The sequence below is a fragment of the Triturus cristatus genome, chromosome 7, assembly GCF_964204655.1.
Source record: "Triturus cristatus chromosome 7, aTriCri1.1, whole genome shotgun sequence".
Lineage (NCBI taxonomy): Eukaryota > Metazoa > Chordata > Amphibia > Caudata > Salamandridae > Triturus > Triturus cristatus.
Genome location: NC_140590.1, coordinates 262,761,309 through 262,780,367, shown reverse-complemented (window position 1 = coordinate 262,780,367; position 19,059 = coordinate 262,761,309). Strand labels below are relative to the sequence as shown.

Sequence of the window (19,059 nt, the reverse complement as noted above, 5' to 3'; positions counted from 1 at the left end):
GGAAGGGATGAAATCAAGCTGGAGAGCCTAAAACAAATAAAGCCAGCAAATAGAATGCAAGCAAATGTGAGTAACAAATCACAAAGACAATCGTAAACACTTGGCGGTCTGCATTTCCAGGGAAGCCTTCTCAATGTCTCCAAGATGTTCTAAGCAAACAGGTAGGCATCGACCTAAAAACCACTGTCGAAGGGAAACAAGCATTGGCATAGCCAATAGGTCTCGCCTTTGGGACCTTATAAGTGTTTAGCCATGCAACAGTTGCATAACTAAATACTTATAAGGTCCCAAAAGTGCGACCTATTGGCTATGCCAAGAGGCCGTGCGGCCGCAAAAGTGATCGCGATCAAACATCAAAGCGGCCATGAAAGTGAAAGTAATCGCACTGTAGCTCTATACTGGCCTGGTAGCACTTTTTGGAGCCCTCTCAAAAAGTCTCGCCCGACCAGCGCATGCGCTGGGTCAGGCGAGACCTAAAAATGCCCAAGTAAGCAACCTATTCCCACACCAAAAGAGGATCTATTAATAAGACGGAGTTTACAGTTATCACTAGTATACCAAACAATTAATTAAAAAACAAGCAAAGAGTTCAAATCTAAAACTTTCAGCGGTCTTTAAATGCCATTTAAACGACCAAGCAAAAACCTGAAAATTGCCTCCGACACCACAAAATATAAATTTTAAAACCAGAGCATCGCTCAATGTCCTTTGCAACCGCGGACTTTACTTAATGAAGGCTGCGTGATGAACTTACCGTTTGTCAGGACACAGCACAGGTAAAACACAAAGTAGTAACCGGAGCCTGGCAAGGTCTCGGGTTTCAGGCCCAATACGACAACATATGTGCCACTGTGCATCCGTATTGTGAGGGGAGGTTTGCTGGAAGCAAGGAGAGATGTAGGCTGAATAACTAAGAGCGCAAACAATCGCACAGCAAGGTGTCAAATACACAGGTCCCTGCAAGAGGAGTCTCAGTAGCTGTTAGCTCACTGAAATGCTAAGAATGTCAACAAGGCTACTGGGGCAAGCTGGAATTCCTGCTGGACCAGTCCTTTAACATGTCTTGGCCTGGGGCGGTAGCTACTGTATTTTACCTACCAACCCCTCCTCTTTATTCACACCAGACCTAGAGTGTCCCAGAGTCTATTAACAGCAGGATTCCGAATGGAGACGCTAGGGCCGGACTGGCCATGTGGGATGCAAGGTAAATCCCCAAGTGGGCTGAGAGTTTCGGGGCTGCTTACCAGCATGGCTGTCTCAGGGCTCCTATAATAATCCACATTTTGTAAAGCGCGAACAATCACCCGTAAGGGTCTCTAGGCGCTCCTAAAACATCCAGCTTTGGATGCAGCCCAGAGAAAGAGCAGTGTATACTTTTTTCTATTCACATCATGACTTTGTGTACAGAAATAATACCCCAGATTTCTTAATACTTCCAGAGATGGTATTAGAGGGTAAAGGAGTAGGGCTCAAGTTGTGATTATTCTCCATTTTTGACAGGGACACTGTGTGCGCAGGGCCATTCAGAGAAAAGACAAAAGTTTTTGTTTTCACCCAATTTTGCATGCGAACCGTCTCCAAAAGGCTTCAGGAACGACACCATGATTGATGAGGTCTGGTTGGGTTGCAAAACCTACAGTGATGTCAGACTACAGGATCCTGTTTAGGCTCCTCAGCTGGATGAAAGACAACTGACAGACTCAACGGGAAAAGACTGCATTCCAGGTGTTGGGTGGACCTCCTTCGATCCGCACAGTGCGCTGGCGATTTAGGGTGAACCTAGATGTCACATTAGACAAGTACCTTTTTTGCAGGACTGTGTAAACAGCCATGGTCTCTTTCGCTTGTTTTTACCACATAAAGCTCCTTAAAAATGTAATTTCCTTTTCTTCCAGCTAACATCATTTTACTCTTCTCAAGCCACAGGTGGCTCCTTCCATGGTTATGGCAACGCTCTCTACGCAGGCCATTCTTGTTATGCGATCCATGCCTGCAGCCAGTACAGTATGCTGCCACCCCTTTTTCCTCTGGATCTTCCTCGCGGAGCAGAAGGCTCATTTCAGCTTTGATTTGCATATGGCTGGGTTCAAACTGGAATGGCATGGTGAGCAAAAAAACGATGGATTTAGGCCCAGATCTCTGTACTGGGGTGAATGTATGACATTGTTCTGCATTCTGTCCATCAATTGTTAGTTTTGCATTTGTCACCCCGAGCGGGAAGGGTATGCTCAGACGTGAGTCCCTTGCTCTCCATGCCACTGGAATCAGGCTATCCTGGCTGATGAGGGCTGAAAGCCCGAAACCGGTCCTAGGATGCTTGTTTCCAGTCCAGGGAGGACCTGGCTTGGCAGTTCGGGCTGGACTGTTCCCATGGGGCACAGGGTCAAGACTGATTTGCATATGGCTGGGTTCAAACTGGAATGGCATGGTGAGCAAAAAAACGATGGATTTAGGCCCAGATCTCTGTACTGGGGTGAATGTATGACATTGTTCTGCATTCTGTCCATCAATTGTTAGTTTTGCAATTCTCAACTGCACTGGCAGCCTAGATCTGAGCATGTAGTGTCAAATGCCCCTCTACCCGGAAGCTCCTAAATTTATTAGCGCTCTCCTCTCATTTTATCAGAGAACGACCTTTACAACGCGGTCGTTACACCGCTGTATGTTTACATTGCGGGCATTACAACGCAATTCGTTACAATGACTTGCACTGGATGGCGCTCTAAGCTAAGGAATAGTATAATTCACTATTCCAACACCTTCCCTACTGTTACGTAGGCTGGAGTTGGAATAGTAAATCATACTATTCCTAAGTCCAGCGCAAGTCGTTGTAACGACTTGCGTTGTGACGAACACAATGTAAAATACCACGTTGTGAATATATGTGTTGTAACGTCATACATTACTAGCCTAGCCACACAATGTGTGCTCTTCCCCCTGCTTTCCAGTTGAGTCGTCAAATATAAAGCCGTCAAACGAGGGCATTCTTTCTCCGTGCATGCTGCTTCAATTTAGAGCAAACTAACCGTTGCTCTTTAATCCATGACAAACAACTTGATTTTCAGGGAATTCTTCAAAACATGGTTTATCAGTATGTAATTTCGACCAGTACATTATTTTGCTCGCTCCCTCAGAATACTAGTGTCAGGAAACTCTTTTGGGTATTTGCATATTGTACACAGTCAGAAAATAAAAAACATACATCTACGACTAGCAGCATAAAGTTTAGGGCAACGCCTATCAAATGCACCAGATACCTGGCCCGGCCTCCTTTAGCCACCACTGCTAGGGCAATGGAAGATCCAGACTGCACTAATGTATTGACCTATATATGTATTGACCTATATGGGAAAAGTTCTCTAAAGCCTCTAACTTGACATCAAAAATTACAAAATTCAATTGCCAGAACTGTGGTGCGTTCCCAGGATGGGCCCCTATCTCACCAGTTTTCAGCCAAATATAAAAGCTACCTATTTATGCCCACTAAGAAACGACTCTCATGGGTTCATAAAATTCCAAACATGGCTCCCGAGTCTGATCCCAATTCTTTCGCTGCTGCCAGTCTAAGTTTGGATTCTTTTCATTGCCAACACCGAGTGCTTTCGCTCTGCTGTCCCAGACTGGGCCAGTTGGCTTTCTGACGCCCAACTGGGCCCTTAATTTCCGAATTACCAGCTTGTGCCCCGACTCATAAAACTTCCAGCCCGAGCCTGGATTCTCTAAGCGGTTAGTTGTGGGTCCGGAGTCTGTCCGTACTGCACAGCTGGTCTTCAGCCTTCCTGTCCTGCTTGTTTGGCTCCTAATTTCCGGTGCTCCCCGTCGGAGCCCAGATTAATTCTGCAAATGCCAGTCGGTGCCCTTTTTGCGTTCTGCACTTATAGCGCACCACACTAAAACACGAGCATGCTCTGGATGAAGGAATGTGCATCTGAGATGTGGGCAGCAAGGGGAAATCTCACCATCCAACAAGTCTGAGCCCTGACTCTTCTGGCGCTGCCACAAAAGGCCCTGATTCCATCTGCACTGCCAGGCTGAGCACTCATTCTTCTGGCACTGCCACACAAGGCCCTGATTCCATCTGCACTGCCAGGCTGAGCACTCATTCTTCTGGCGTTGGCACACAAAGCCCAGATTCCATCTGCACGGCCAGGCTGAGCACTGATTAGTCTGGCGCTGCCACACAAGGCCCTGATTCCATCTGCACTGCCAGGCTGAGCACTGATTAGTCTGACGCTGCCACCCAAGGCCCTGATTCCATCTGCACTGCCAGGCTGAGCACTGATTAGTCTGGCGCTGCCACACAAGGCCCCGATTCCATCTGCACTGCCAGGCTGAGATCTCATTCTTCTGGCGTTGCCACAAAATGCCCCGATTCCATCTGCACTGCCAGGCTGAGCACGGATTAGTCTGGCGCTGCCACCCAAGTCCCTGATTCCATCTGCACTGCCAGGCTGAGCACTCATTCTTCTGGCGCTGCCACACAAGGCCCCGATTCCATCTGCACTGCCAGGCTGAGCACCCATTCTTCTGGCGCTGCCACACAAGGCACTGATTCCATCTGCACTGCCAGGCTGAGCACGGATTAGTCTGGCGCTGCCACCCAAGTCCCTGATTCCATCTGCACTGCCAGGCTGAGCACTCATTCTTCTGGCGCTGCCACACAAGGCCCCGATTCCATCTGCACTGCCAGGCTGAGCACCCATTCTTCTGGCGCTGCCACACAAGGCCCCGATTCCATCTGCACTGCCAGGCTGAGCTCTCATTCTTCTGGCGCTGCCACACAAGGCCCCGATTCCATCTGCACTGCCAGGCTGAGCACCCATTCTTCTGGCGCTGCCACACAAGGCCCTGATTCCATCTGCACTGCCAGGCTGAGCACTGATTATACTGGCACTGCCACACAAGGCCCCGATTCCATCTGCACTGCCAGGCTGAGCACTGATTATACTGGCACTGCCACACAAGGCATTAAAAACACAATAAAAAGGCCATTGAGTCGCGCATTAAAATCATCTTGCAGTCATTAAAACCCGTTTAAATTTAATGCAAGTTGAGTAGCCTTGCAAAATAGGTGTTCAAAACAGGAAGAAAGTGCTAAGTGTATTTTGCCATAGCAATAAGAGTATAAAGTAGATCACTGGAGAAAGTGCATAGTGCACAGGCAGGAAAGTGCTGGGACAACTGGTAGCAGTACAGAACTCAAGGCGGTGGAAGAGCGTGATACATATTTTAAAACCAAGGTTAAGCGCGTGAAGGCTGTCGAACCATGTCCAGGTAATTGGTTGTGTAAAAGTCAATAGTAGGTGTTGCTAACTAGGGGAGTGCGTAGGGAGAGAAAGGTATGAAAAAAGAGGGAGGGACTGAGCCAGCGGCGTAGATGCCCCAGGACCGTTTTGTGGACGCAATGTGGCAAGAGTGAACAGTTTGGCACCCGTACTCTGTGGTGCCTGCACAGTCAGTTTGGATTGGGCAAGAGTCATACATTTCAAGAATGTCCCACAGAGCACTATATCCTCTTCTTGTAGACAGGCTACGATTGCCTGCATGTGAGGGTTTCGGCCCGTATGAAGTGCTGTCTCAACGACCCTCCGCTCTGGCATTAAGGCGGAGCAAATGCAGAGGATATGGCAAATGTCTTCCGTTGGGTAGTGGCAGAGCCGGCAAGTGGCATGGATTCTCCTGCGTTGCCACTCTGAACCCTCATTTTTCCAGGTGCCAGTTCTGATTTTTCATTCACTGTCCATCTGTGTCCTGTGCTTCTCTGGTCAGTGGGTTAGAGCCCTCATTTTGCTAGTGCAAAATTTTGAGACCTGATGTCTCCACAGCCAGCCTTTCTCCGCTTACTGAACAGGTCGTGTTTGTAATTGGTTTTTAGGTCTCGGCCCGACGTAGGCAGCGCATGCGCTGCCCTCGTCATATGAGGCTTCTTGGAATTGATCCGATTCCAAAAGGCTCGTCTCAGCACCGCCTTCAGTTGTGATTCGTGCGCGTTGTTTGGCGTCATGAATTATGCCAAAGGCAGTGCAATGATTGCACTGAAGGCATGTCACTCACTGCTTGTTGCCCACCTCCTTTTATCCACGCCCTGCGGGATTGGATCTCTTACCAGCGGCGTGACACAGTAGGTTTATTTTAAGCTTGCTGCCCTTTTTTTTTTAAGACATCGCATGCGTTTGTTATCGCGTCAGCTTCAACTAGCCCTTTCGTTTGCTGTAAGCTTTACTTCACAGTGCTTTGTTTTCCGTCGGTTTTCCTTTAAATGTGCACACACAAACGTATTCTTATTAAATTGTTTAGCTTTAGATTGTATGTTTCAAGCTATTAAGTGTTAGCTTTCACAGCGCTTTGTCCTTCGGCGGTTTCATTTTAATGCCCGACGGGTTTCCTTCAATGCACACACAAAGCGTATCTTTTCCGACAGTTTTCATTTTAATGCCTGACGGGCATTTAATGCACCACCATCACGAAGTATAGCTCCTGAGCCTAGCACTGTTCATTAGTTTGCACAAATAGCGTCATGTCTGTTCGGTGCCTTTCTCACTGTGCAGCGCAGTATAGCCATGGTCGTCACTATGCACCTCACTCTAGCCAAGCTCACCACTGTGCAGTGTGCCGTGCTATGCTAATCGCTGTGCAGTGCACCATCACAGCCCTTCTCGCCTCAGTGCACTCAACACTAGTCGTGTTATCGGTGTGATCGTTCCGCAGCACCTCCACCGCTGAGGGCCCCCATTCAGCCTAAGGCCAATGAAGAGCTGTGAGATATGGGGGAGGGGAGGGGCTTCTTTGCAATCTGCAGTGGCGGGGGCATTCGTTTTCGTGACGCCACTGTGCAGTGCATTAGTCTGAACCTCAGTTCTGTTACTACACTCTACTACTCACACTCTACTACCTCTCCACCTCTACCTCTCCCTACACCTCTACACATATATATGCATTTATATATATATGTATGTGGATATATATACATACATACATACATAAACATATGCATATCTATTTAAATACAAATATAACTGCATGCATACATATACATATATGCAAACATATGCATGTTATGTACATGAAAGTTTGAAAAACACTAATAAAAGCAAAGCTAAAAAGCCACCTAATTACAAACAGAATTAATTCAACTTAAACGAGGGCGAGACCTATTGCATTGTCAATGCTTGTTGTTTCAGCTACTGCAGCCAGTCTGATCCCTCTGCTTTCAGTGCATGATTCTTACTCTATACAATCTCATCTCTCCTCCGTGTTGTAAGTCTGGCCTTTAATCTCCATGGGCTGGGAGTCTGTGTGCCCTCTTTCTGTGAAGCCAGTCTGAGACTTGGTCCTCTGTCCACTGCCGGCTTGTTCTCTATTACTGCTGCAAGGCAGAGTTTTATTTCTTTCTGTGCCACCAATCTGAGCAAACATTCTCTGTGCAGCTAGACTACCCCCTGTTCAGTCTGAACTGTCGCAGACAAGTTCCTTTTGTCTGTGTTGTGCTGTCAGATTCATTTTCTCTCTTTGCCATCAGTCTGGCCTCAGACAGTCCATTTGGATCAAGGTTCTTTCAGATCAGCTGTCCGAGCATCTACTCTGAGAGGTCGCTTCTCCGACTACCAACCCCAGGACACAGAGAAGTGTCCAGGTGCACTGAGTCCTTAGCCAATGAGTGGCGTGGTGCAGGTATCGGGCATCTTTAAGAGGTTCTGCCAGCCCCACTGCGTTTTTCATTTCCAACTGCGTGAAGGGTATATCCACACCTTATGCGTGGTGAACAGCATACGTGCATGTGTGACTGGGTGTCAAAGTGAATTCATTTTGTACTCCACTGTCTGAGTGCCAACTCAAAATGGAGGTTCCCCTAGGTCATTTTTTGACCACTGGCACATCCCTTTTCCTTTCCCAGAGAATGAATGCAGAAAGACAGCAGTGTCTGTGTGTGCAAGGGGTTTCCCTTCTTTAACATTGCCACATGCCTGCCCCTGTGTGCTTGACAAAAGATGTGGAAGGGTTATCTGACTTGCATAAACAAAAGTAGCTGGATTGGTTCAAACCATCTCAAGGCACGCCGCCTAGCAGCCACGCCCTTGACATGATCTGATCTTGCAGTGGCCATTCACAGTAGGACTAGAGGATTCAGAAAGCAGATTCATCAGCTGTGAGGATAAATACTAGATAGTTTGCCCTGTCCAGTGGGCCAGCATTGCTCACAGGCAGGAGAGGAGTCACACAGCAGTGCGGCTGGAAACATTTCTGAATTTAAGGACTGGCGACTGATTGCTAGCTCCCCTACCAGATGGGAACTACTGGTCTGCTCTGAAGATTGATGGGAGCACTGAAGAACGTGCAACTATCACCATCTACAATGAGAGGAGGCCTGTGGAAGTATCAGTGCCTGCTGAGACCTCTGGTGAGCACTGTGCCCCTGCCGCTACTGTGCTCCTAGCAGACTCCACAAGTTGACCGTGAGTGGTTGCAGAGAAACGTGCATGTGATCATCAGAGGCTGAAAAAATGTAAAAGCTTTACCGCCCTTTGAAATGTTGATTCCTTGAAATAACTTTAAAGGCCCGAGGTTGGCAGAGTGCGAGTACTCAACATAATTATAGTCCGTATCCCATGACTGCCCTTCTTGCGCCAACTGCACAGCATTGCAGTCCTGGCGCGGAGGGCCAGAGTGATCCCAGCAAGCTGTGCAGGATATTCAGAAATCTTCCCTGGGCATTAGTATGCATACTGCGCAACACTCTAAATCAGCTAGACACATCGGTGAAGCTTATCCACCTTAGGCAGTGGTAGCTGGTCGTCTATTAAGAGAACTGTGTCCGTATATTTATCTGGTAAAGCGAATGATTAGAGGTCTTGGGGCAGAAACGATCTCAACCTATTCTCAAACCAGGTCTAGTGGCTTAGTGGACTAATGCATCCACTGCAGGGGCCTCTGTTCGATCTCATGGTCACAGGTTCAAATCCCGGCAGGTCCACTCAGCCTTTCATCCATCTGAGGTCGATAAAATGAGTACCATTGAGTTCGGTATCAATATACATCTGTTATTCAGCGCCTTGAGACCCATGGGTGATAAGTGCGCTTTACAAATACATGTGTTATGTTATAGGACTGTCCCCACAGTCACATGTGTATCCGTCCACAGAGGGGGGATCATGGCTGTCTTGGTGTTCACAACTATCATATGATAGCACTGGGCCACAGTTAACATAGGCCCATAAACCATGAGATTGGTTTGCATTGTTGAACACCAAGCCAAAATAACACAGGAATCAATTGACAAACACCTCGCCATGAGACTCCAACTGGTGGCCGGCTGAACTCAGACCCACCCGCAACACCCATGCCAGGAACCTCATAATCATTATTGACAGCAAACTGGACATGACTGCACGAGTCAACGCCATCACTACATCCTGCTTCCACAATCCGGAGATGTTGAGGGAGATCTTCAAATCGCTCCAAGCACTCATTCCAAACTCTTCACACACACATTCAAGGCACTACACAAATTAGGCCCCACCTACCTGAACAGTCACATCTCCTTCTACCAACCACCCAGACACCTCCACTATGATGGACTCCTACTCGCACACATCCCAAGCATACACAGAACCCGATCAGGAGGACGGGATTTCTCCTAAATCGCTTTTAAAGTGTAGAACAACCTCCCACTTCACATCCGAGCCTCCTCTCTTCTTGAGATCTGCAAGAAGCTGAAGACCTGGCTTTTCAATTAACTAATCTACCCTAGGAAGTCCTAGGGGCACACACGCGCTCAGTGCCAGGATACCTTCACGAGTGATAGTGCTCTTTATGAATTACCATAACACAACATATAGAATAACTTCGCCCCTTAGGAAGGGACCCTGCAGTATTTAACCTTGAGAAATATCTTTTTGCTTAGACCTCTAGTTCAAAGGGCGCTAGAGAGACTGGATTTTCATTTTGCACTTATGCCAATTGTTTTCCTAAACTTGCTGTCTGTGATTAAAAGTACTTTTTTCTTTTTCACAGTTTCACAGTTGGCTGGACACTGAGTGTTATTGTCTTGTGTTGCGGAGATCTGAGTATCTAACGATTAATTATCTCTCGGAGTAAGACTGACAGCTCTACATCGCTACCATGGGAGTCAAGTGCTAAAGGGCCTCACTTGGTATTCAGATTGGGACCAGTGCCAGAGGTAAACGACCAAGCGTTTAAATTGTGGCCTAGTAACCGCTCACCGTCCTAGCACCTCTGAACCGGTTCCCAGTCATCAACTAGTAGAGTCTGGGACTGCTCATCTCTTCTCCTACCACCCAAAGCCACATAGCCACATTCTCAAGATTAGAGAGGACAAAAGTAGGAAGCAATAAACATTCTGAAAATCGCTGCGTCACTGAGGAGCACCGGGGAAGGAACAAACTGCCGGCACTCCCAGAATAACTGCTCAACCACAGCTGCCGTTAAGGAACAAACGGCAGTTTCACTTCTATGAGGAACATGGTGAGCATGTGGGTTCCTGAAGATAGACATGCTGGCACTGTAGACACAACGCAACCAAGACTGACTGACTGGTGTGTGAATAGCACACTGCACCCTTGCTAATCTTGAGGTGCTGGGACCCGCCTACCCTGAAGAGATACTTAGGAAACAGTTCCTGCTGGAATAGTTCAAGAGTACTGTGAAATAGCTGGGAGATCATTCCTTGTTTTCGAAGCCCAGATGCAGAGCGTTCCACCTCCCTTACAAGGCAATAGGAACGAGCATACATGTACCTCCAAGAAAGCTGGTGGAGGGACATTCTTATCTTATCCCGAAGCACATGGAGTATAGAAGTACTTTAAAGCAAAACACGTGAATTCAAATTGCCGGTTTTGTTGTGGGCACCAAAAGTAACTTCCTCCTGGCCTCCGACACATACTCTCAATCCCTCACTTTACTTCACTGAATCCTGTTTAACAGCTCTCGGAAACGCCAACTTAAAAGGAACTGCAGAAATATACCATCGAGAAGACTTCCCGCTTTCACTGGGGTTTCAAAGAACCGCAGTTGCATTTTACAGAAACAAACACTGCAGGGTTCACAAAAACAAGAGAACACTAAAGAGTCAAACTATACACCACTCGCTTGTGAGGACCATTTCATCAGCTCCAAGTCAATGCCAAAAATTCAAAACTCAGCACTGGAGCCAATCCAGAAAATCAAATCCTTACACCCCCACCCTTCCCAAGAAGTTTCTAAGCAACCAGGCCTAAGGTCAACCAGAAGAGACTCAGCTATGGGGCTGGAGCTACTCTTCAGAAACGCACCCCACAGAAGCCGAATCCCACCCAAAAAGCACTCAAATAAAGGGAAATCAAATCCAGGAGGGAGGGGCTCAACCTAAAGAAAACCCACTTGTGGACCATCAAAAGGTGTGAAGACGTGATGCACACTTAGGGGTGGCCAGAGCCACACACAAGTAGAGCCTCCTGCAGGATCCAAGCTCCAACCACAGATACTGAACCACGTTAAAAGGAGCCCATACTCAACAATGGTGGAATAAATTACAAAAAGTGTCCCTAACCAAAGAGGTACCAAAGTGTAGAGGAAGTGAACACCACCCAGGGTGCCCTTCCAGAAAAAGAGTTAAAACTACTTCAAATGGGTTTCTAACAAGTGTCATAGGGCCCAACCCTGGCAATTTCAACACAATGCAAACTCTTTAACCCAGAAATCAAGATAATTAAGACTAAGTACCGTGTGTTTGTAAGACACGCTAACCAGCAAGGGCGCCAATCACTGTGTATCTATGGTGATCATTTCCTCACGCCAACCTTGGCCAGAAAGCTCCACTGATCGTATGTACAGAGTACTCTCATCACCAACCTTTACCCATAATCAATTACTAAAGATAAATATTGTCAAGTGTGAGCCCCGACATCGTCAACGGGTTCGACACTATCATCCACAGGTACACCCCAATACCATGAAATGGGTGTAAACTTATCATCAAACATTAGAAAGTCGCTTTTAGAGAATACACCACCAATGGAGATCTGAACAATTATGGCTGATCGAGGAGCCATACAAAAACTGACAGGACAGCCAACTAACTCTTAACTGTGGCCACTGTCAAGCCCTGCTGTGCAAGAGACAGTGCCAAATTCAGAAAAACAGAAAAGTGTGATTTATAGGAACCAGGCCTTCTGACTCACACCACATCCAGCAAAAATAGATTTTGCTTTCTGGCAGTGAAGACAATGTATGCAAATTCATCATAGAGGCAAAAAGACTCTAGCTTGCACCACTTAATCTCCATGTGCGCAGCCACACTGTCTAAGAATTGGGATGAAAATATTGACCAGCCAGTTGCTTGAGTAGGTCTACTCTGCACGCGAGGGAAAGTGGTGGCCAAATGCAGACTGCCAACAGATCAGCATACCAGATCTTTCTTGCCAAATCTGGCCGATCAGGATAATTTCAGACCAATCATGCAGCACCTTTGAGAGGATATTTGATGGAAGCAGAATCAGTGAAAATGTGTACAGGGTACCATTCAGAGGGACGTTTATGGCCAAAGGAAGGAAATTTCCTGATCTGTGGTAAAGAGATCCTAGGATGGACACCCTAATCTGCTGAAATCCTTTCTGTCACTTCAGGATGTAGTTCTAACTGTATTGCATCCAGCAGGATGTGACTAAGAGAGTCCACTTTCATGTGAAGGGTACCTGCTGGATGGGTCGGTTCTGGAAAAATTCCTCACCATAGAACCCACTGCTCCAAGTAGATCAACACCCAGCACAGAGTCAATGACCTCCCACTACTGCCCTTCCTGTTGATGTAATGGACAGTAGTGGTGTTGTCTGTACATCTTAATGGTGCTCTCTGTGACAGAAAGGACAAATGCAAGGCAGATAACCTGTGTTTCCAGCACATTTATGTGCAGATGCTACTGCGAAGCAGACAAAAGAAAGGCAAGTGCCAACATGTTGCCCAGGTCTGTAATTAGAGTAGCCTGCGCAGGGCTGCGTGGATGACCCATCAGGACAGTGGACCAGTGCAGGCCTGGAAAAACATGGTGCAAGATATGCACCTAAACCAAAAGGTACCATTTGTGTTGGAGCAACTGCTGTCACAGGCACCACTTGAGGTCCCTTGTCGCCATCTGGCATGTGGAACAAATAGAGTGTAAAAGGCCAAGCAGCAGAAAGACACGTAGGAACTGGACATATGTTTGAGTCAGAAACATCTCCTAAATTTCCATGATCCTCTGATTAGGAGGAAAAGCCAACCTTTAGGTTCGTCCAGCACCACTCTTACAAAGGGCAACCTCTGTGCTGGCATGAGGTGTGATCTTTGGGCATTGATAATAAAGCCTAAGTTGTGCAGAAGTCATTGCACACCGAAGATATTCCTTCACTGGTGACAACCTTCCCAAGCCAGGCACCAAAATATGGTAATATGTGGACATTTAGAGTGGTACTGCCAGCACGTTTGTAAGGCATAGTCATCAGCCTGAATGATCAGACCGTGAACTGACAATGCTGGGGCACCATTGTAAATCCCCTGTGAGTGAGGAGGAATAGATGATGGAAGTAGGTGCCCTGATGGTCCAAGGAGGACAGCTAATTCTCAGTAAATGAAGGTCAGAAAGAAATGGCGCAGGTACAGCGTTTTGAAGCAGCCCTGCCAAATGACCAAGTTTATATGGCTGACCTTCCCGAGGACCAAGAAGTAAAGGTAGTAGAATCCCATACCCTTTCCTTGGAGAGGCATCAAATCTATAGCGCTTTTGTTATGAAAGGGTAGGACCTACTCATCCAGAATCGATGTGTGTGCATGAGAGCCCACCCTAGAGAATGGGACATGAAGGGTAAGGTGTGGCCCTTGCAAATCAGCTGGATGAACTAGTGGTCAATAGTGATCATCTCCCAACGGGTGGAAAAATAGGAGACCCTCCCCCACCAGAAGAGGATGCTGCAAGAGGGTGGAGTCAGAGGGGGTTTGAGGCAGCAGAGCCAACAGAGTATGGGCTGGACCTGGTTTAAGTGATGACAATCCTTTGATGCACCCTTGCCGTAAAAGGAACAGAACATTTGTTGTGGTGTCAGGACTAGTTGAGAAGTTGTCTCTGATTGGGACTACTGAGCTCTTGAAGAGCCCCAATATTTTCTGTACTGCTGATGAACTGACTCATTGGTGGGAGGTAAGATCCAGTGAGCAAGTTGTGTCCTGCTATTCTAGAAGCGTTTGAAGGAGGAGTTGCCCTTCTCTGCAGTACATACTCAACGTGGGCTGGAAATCTCCAGAGAAGCCACTAAAAGCATCCAGGCATCGTGATCTACAGAATCCAAACACATGTCAGGGTCTGCTTCAAAGTCATTACTGACTAGATAGAATAACTTCCTTGTGTCCTTTTTGTGACAGTTTTGTCAATTCCCACAATGCGCAGACAGTGGCTTAGTAAGCATGTGGCATTCACTATCCAACAAATGAGACTGTCCAGCAGAAGCTGCAAGCCATGGCATCCAGCTGTTTAGATTCTGTCCAGAGGGGCAATATGGAAATGTGTCTATGGACTGCTGTCCTGAGAACAGCTTCTCCAGGAATCCAAAATTTTCAGTATAGCCTCAGTACATGGAAGCAAGGTCTTGTCACTCGCTGAGGCAGTATGCAAGATTTCCATCGTAATGTTTGGTAGGCAGGCCACTGGCATCGATGTAGGTCAGAACCTGAGTAAGAGAGTAGAATCAGATTGTACGCTTCAGTTATCATCTTTCATGTGACCATAAACCCTATTGGGCATGTTTATGGCATCAGAATTAAATCCAAACAACTCATCCACCATGGCAAATTTCTGTGTCCAGGCAGGAGGTTGTTCATCAGTGCAAGCTTCGACCTTCCCGTTTGCCACCTGGATAATATCCACTGCTTTGAGTGAGGTGCCAAGGACGACTCCAAGTGCAGTTACCTGACCGGCCCTGGGAGCAGAGCTGTGTGTTGCGTCAAATGGGTAGTAGAATAATGCCATATAGTCAGGGCTTTCTTTCCAGGCGCCTAGGTTGGCGTGGGTAAAGGTGCACAGGCAGGAAGCATTGGGGTCATCGCCGGAGTCAGGACGCCCAAAGGTGCTTGTCTGCCCTTGATGAGTGGCCCTCATGGTGCAGTCGTGAAAAAAGTCAGCATGGCCAGACGGAAGATCTCGACCTGTGCGAGGCTGGTTACTGGAACAGGGAATTCCAGTTAGAACTTCTGCAACTTTAGTATCAGCTCCAAGGACAAGTAAGAGCCCGACGCGGCGTTGGAGAACTGAGCTGTGTAATCAAATAGTACTGGAGAGTGTTTATGAGGAAGAAGAGATCTCCTTTCTATGGCACTTGTTATATTTTTTGAGGGAAGACCTCTTGGGAGAGCATTAGTTCTAGTCTAATTACTGTTGAATTTGAAGAACTTGTGTTGGTAAAGCACTGAGAGAAAGCGCAAGACCACGTTGATGTGGTGTGAAAAACAGGAACAGACATCAGCGCACAGGTATTGTCATGTCCAATGTACAGAGTTGCAGGTCAAGCTGCATGGTACCACCTGGAAGTGATGGACAGCTACTGCTGGGGAAAAGATCTTCCAGACTAGTCTGAAGCCTGCAGACGTCTTCATAAGGTGAAGAATCTGCAGTGAGATGTATCCATGAGTCAAGGGAAATCTGCTTAGCAGAAAATTTACAGATCTAGTACATTGTGAACCGAGACATTGATAGAAGATGAGCTGCCAGGAATATTACTCAAGCTTTGATAGGTGTTGATTTTTGTAAAGTGAACAGTGAGCAAGAAGACAGCAGTGCCAAAAATTAGAAGTGCAGGCTCTTTACAGCCTAAAGACTTTCGGCTCTAGTACAATCTGGAATTATACCACAAATAGAAGGATGAGGGACTGCCACTTTTAGGCACGTGTGGAAAATGTGTTCTAGTTAGATAGTAGCTGGATGTGTAAGGTTTACAGCTTTCTTTTGACACGGGTAGAAATAGACCTGGGCAGATCTAACAGCCTGATTTAGAGTTTGGCAGACAGTGGGTTCTCTGTGGGATGGCAGAGGACATGTACATTTGACCGCCAGTCCTGTGAACAACTACGTACATTGACAGGGATCCTGTCAATGTATTAGACATTTGATGGACGGCATTTAAAATTGTACAAAGTTTTTAAAAACAAACTCCCAAAGTGGGAGATTGTTGCTGAAAAATAAAAAATGAATGGCCCCAACTTCCTGGGAGTTTTTTTTCTACAGGTGTGGGGGTAATTATTGTTTTTTTCCTGTCCCTTAGAGCCAGTATTTTCCTAGCGGTGACAGACAGGAAAATAAACCCATTACTCCATCCACCTTGCCGGAGTATGCTGTCCGCCAAATTCAAAATCAGGACTTAAAGTTGCTGCAGTTGATTCCAGTTTTAGATTTTTTTATTCCATGAGCCATTTCCCAAAACTTGGGCAGTTTTAGCTGATCCTTTTGGTGAGTGAAATGTTCAAATTTAGGATTGGGTGATTGAGTACCGTAGGTTCCGGTTTGTGGAGTTTTTTTTCCAGCCACAACACAACTTAATTACAAACATACTGAAAGCCCATCTAAAACCGACCATGCAGCCACTGACTTCACAACATGGGTTGCAGCTGTGTACTGCATAAATTGCTCTTAAAGTGATCTGATCTGAGCACAAAGAAACAAAACTGAAATGTGGCAACACAGTCTGGTCAAGAGAGCATGGCACATAAAAACAATCTAACACGATTAGTTAGCGCTACCTAAAACATTTCAGTTCTTAAACAGATCCACACAGTAATAGTCAGGGGCGGGAAAGACATTCAGGACTGCTGAAATGCGGAGCTGCCTCTCAGAATCTCTTACCCTTTTCAAGCTAGGATCCACACCAGGAAGCTGCTCTTTTCTTGTACAAATTCTTTTGTTTAGAATCCAATCCTTCCTTGGAGAGATTATTTTTTATTTCCAAAATGATAATGTTTTTTCTTTGGCAAAGATGCGCCTTTCCAGGAATCGAATCCGCTCTTTCCTCGCAGGGATCTGGCTGAAGGAACAATGTTCTCCTGAAGCAGTCACACTTCACGGTCTTCCAAAGAATCAGCCTACCACAAACAGAACGAAAAGCCAATCCAGACAGAGCTGAGGATGCAAAGTGAAAGAAACAGCATTAAGAGTGGCTTCAAAGCAAAACGCATGCCACTGGTTTCCCCTATAGATCCTCGGTCTTGGCTTTGGTGGATCCGCTTCCTTTTGTCGGGGTTTGGAATTCCCGATCCAGCCCTTGGAGGTGCTCCGGGATACCTTGCTCCATTCCTAGCATCCTGCATCCCTCTGCCACAGAACCGTTGCTAGGTTTTGAGGTTCTCGTTGTGGTCCATATTAGGAGAAATCTATTGTATTCTCACTTTGGGGCCCATGCCCCCTTTAGGGAATATTCAGTATGCATCACCTGGCACGATTCATATTCTCCTCCCACAATCCCTTTCGAAGATTCAGATTATGACTCTATACCTCTTTTTATGCTGCTGGGGTGCCCGTCCACTCAAGGGGTGCGGTCCTAACGTTCCACTTGGCCCAATTTCTCTATAGCTGCTGCAAACCCCTGAGCAGGTTTAGCCATGGCCTGTACATTTGCTCCCTCTCACCTGCCCCCTGCAGACACATCCTGAGAAGTCCACTACATATGCTGATTTGAGGCTGAAGATCCATTCCCGTAGCTAGATAGACGCTGATCCCCGACTATCAGAGAACATCCCGGTGATCTCGTGCCTTCTTCCGCTCTCCCGGAACAGATCCCCGAGTTCCATCTTCTTGGACGAATGCCGTGCAGTCCATGTAAGCACACCCTACGGGTGAGATGGGAGTTACATGGAGCCCTCCTCTACCCCATTAGGGAAACCCCTCCTCCTCCGCCCCCAACCCGTAGGATTCCTTGCACATATACACACCTCCAGCCTGAGGATTCTGCTCACTTAAGTGAAAAGAACACAGTGAGCGTCTGCCCAGAGATGAGCGGCAGTTCTTGTTCCAATGAGCGGCGCCATCAGGGCAGCAACCAATACAGGCTCGAATCTTGGGAAGGCTGACTCACCCTTTCATCCTTATTGAGTTGAAAAATAATCAGAACTCTAACTGGAGCGTCAACAGTGCATTTTATAACAGGACCTCAAGTTACAGGCTGCAAGAATTGATGTATCTAGATAGCACCCTGGGACATGACCGTCTTGGATGCCCCTCTGTTCCCGCATGCCCTGCTACACCTGGGGAAAGCAGTCCTCATCCGGTGGATCTCTGTTCACTCCTTTGATGGACAGGACAGACTTTCCCGCTTTCGCACCGTGGGGTAGATCTACCTCCTCACCAGATCCTTCCTTGCTCTGTCCCCGGCTCGGAGCCGGTCCTTCCAACTCCCCCACCAGATCCTGCCTTGCTCTGTCCCCAGCCCGGAACCGGCCCTTCCTCCTCCCTCCCCGAGTTCTGCACCAGAGTCAGTGTCGGCTCTGCGGAGTCTGAAAGTTCTGCTAGAGCCGGCCGGGCGGAGGCGGAGCTTAGACCAAGGAGGACCTAAAGTTTGCCGATGGCAGGGGGCGGAGTTAAGGTGTGAGTGCCAAAGAGGGCGGGGCAAAAGAGTAAGAATGCAAGAAGAGGAGGATGATTGACACTGCCGGTTTACAGCACAGGCAAGTTATCACCCAAATCCGTGACTAATGAAGCGCCTCTAGAGAAGGTACCATGGAGATAGAAAACGGACTGGCAGAACGGGCGGCCATCTTGCAGGGCCTGGGGTTCGACAAGGTCGCCGAACCCCAAGAATCAGGAGCCTGTTGCCACCTGGCCGGGTTATTACTAACCTGGCCTTTAATTTTTAGGTCAACCCGGTAAAAATCTCGGGAAAATCAGTTAAGTCTAATAATGATACCTTCTAAAACATAAAACAATAAGCACATAAAGAAATAAGTTAAAAGTGACGGAGTGCTGTCTTAGTTTCAGAATTAATAATAAACATGGATTTAAATGGGCAGGTACTGCCCGGTACAGAGTATCAGCACTTCTGTAATGTGAAAAGA

The 19,059-nt window shown here is 47.2% G+C and overlaps 1 protein-coding gene across 2 annotated transcripts in view; it reads right to left on the bottom strand.

The window, feature by feature from the left end:
* The window catches only part of BCL2L12 (BCL2 like 12), a 177,497-nt gene that overhangs the window by 95,044 nt on the left and 63,394 nt on the right, over positions 1-19,059 (bottom strand). The window contains exon 1 of one of the 2 annotated variants that reach the window (XM_085616167.1): positions 16,859-18,515. The exons of the other annotated variant lie outside the window; for it this stretch is intronic. The gene's annotated coding sequence lies outside the window, so the exon portion shown is untranslated. Of the gene's footprint in view, positions 1-16,858; positions 18,516-19,059 lie in introns of those variants that run through there. 2 annotated transcript variants of the gene reach the window in all.